This window comes from Aplysia californica, unplaced genomic scaffold (genome assembly GCF_000002075.1).
Source record: "Aplysia californica isolate F4 #8 unplaced genomic scaffold, AplCal3.0 scaffold00020, whole genome shotgun sequence".
NCBI lineage: Eukaryota > Metazoa > Mollusca > Gastropoda > Aplysiida > Aplysiidae > Aplysia > Aplysia californica.
This window is the reverse complement of record NW_004797290.1, coordinates 192010-193446: the sequence shown is the minus strand read 5'-3', so window position 1 is coordinate 193446 and position 1437 is coordinate 192010.

Below are 1437 nucleotides of genomic sequence, written 5' to 3'. Positions count from 1 at the left end.
CACACACACACACACACACACACACACACACACAAATAACACACACACATACATACTCAAAATGACTTGCAATGTCTCCCCTCCCATATTTCTCTCTCTCTATCTGTGTGTGTGTGTGTGTGTGTGTCTCTCTCTCTCTCTCCCTCTCCCTCTCCCTTTCTCTCTTTTCTGTATGTGTATTTGAGTGTGAATGAGTGTGTGAGGGTCTGTCTGTCTGTGAATGTATGTGTATGTTTGTGTGTGTGAGTTATGTTTAAGAGAGAGAGAGAGAGAGAGAGAGAGAGAGAGAGAGAGAGAGAGAGAGAAAGAGAGAGAGAGAGAGAGACAGAGACAGAGACAGAGAGACAGAGAGAGAGAGGGGGGGGACGAGAGCAACCCCATTACCCATTATAATTAGGCATTGTTGACTTTTAATCACGCCCTGTATTTAACCTCTGACATTCTCTGCATTAATAAATGTGCACAATATTTGTGGGCTTGAGTGAAGACTTAGGTTAGGGCAATTGCCTGAGTTATAACATATGATATTTATGTATATGAAATATATTATAGCTTTTGGGCAGAGAGAACAGTGAGCGAAAGAAAGTGAAGAGAACAGAAATGCGAGAACAATTATATAATATGTAGTAATACACATTATTTAAACACACCTATTTCCTCGAATTGGTTCGACGAAACTTTCCTGGAAATACCGACGGCTTCAGACAGGTGCACAATGCTATTCAATTAAAATGCAGGTGTTCTTTGAACTCTCACATATTGTTTCTCGTGACCAATCTCCCTGTGGACTGTCATGTCAAGATGGAATGTCTCTCTAACTTCCTCAATTACTCTCTGGCATTTCCCTCTGCTATGTCGTTTGTGCTGTCACCTGCATTGGTCTGAGTCAATTTTATCACAGGAACATCACGAACACGACGTAAAAAATATTGTCAGATCATTTTTTAAATATTTATTTTTTTACAATTGAAATAGAAGTTTAAGTATAATTAGAACCAAAAGTTTATCGGCTTCAATTTACCATCGAAACAAAAAAGTTTACTTTTACAGACAGCGATTATATAATGGTGCATTTTAAATAACAAGGGGTTGCTTAAGGTTGGGGAGACAATGCATTATTACAGACATACAGTCGAAATCGTTTAGGACTGCCACCCATTGTCGAGAAGAAAAGTAATTGTCTTAGACTCGTGGACGTTTTATACAGTGTTATTATGCTGCGAAAGAATCATGGGAAGTGACTGTTATTCAGATGACTGGTGTCTGTCTGTATATGCACGTTGAGGGGAAGGGTTGTGTGTAAGTATGTGAGAGTGTGTGTGTGTGTGTGAGTGTGTGTGTGTGTGTGTGTGTGTGTGTGTGTGTGTGTATGTGTGTGTGTGTTTTCGCGTGTGTGTGTGTGTGTGTGTGTATGTGTGTGTGTTTGCGCGCGCGCGC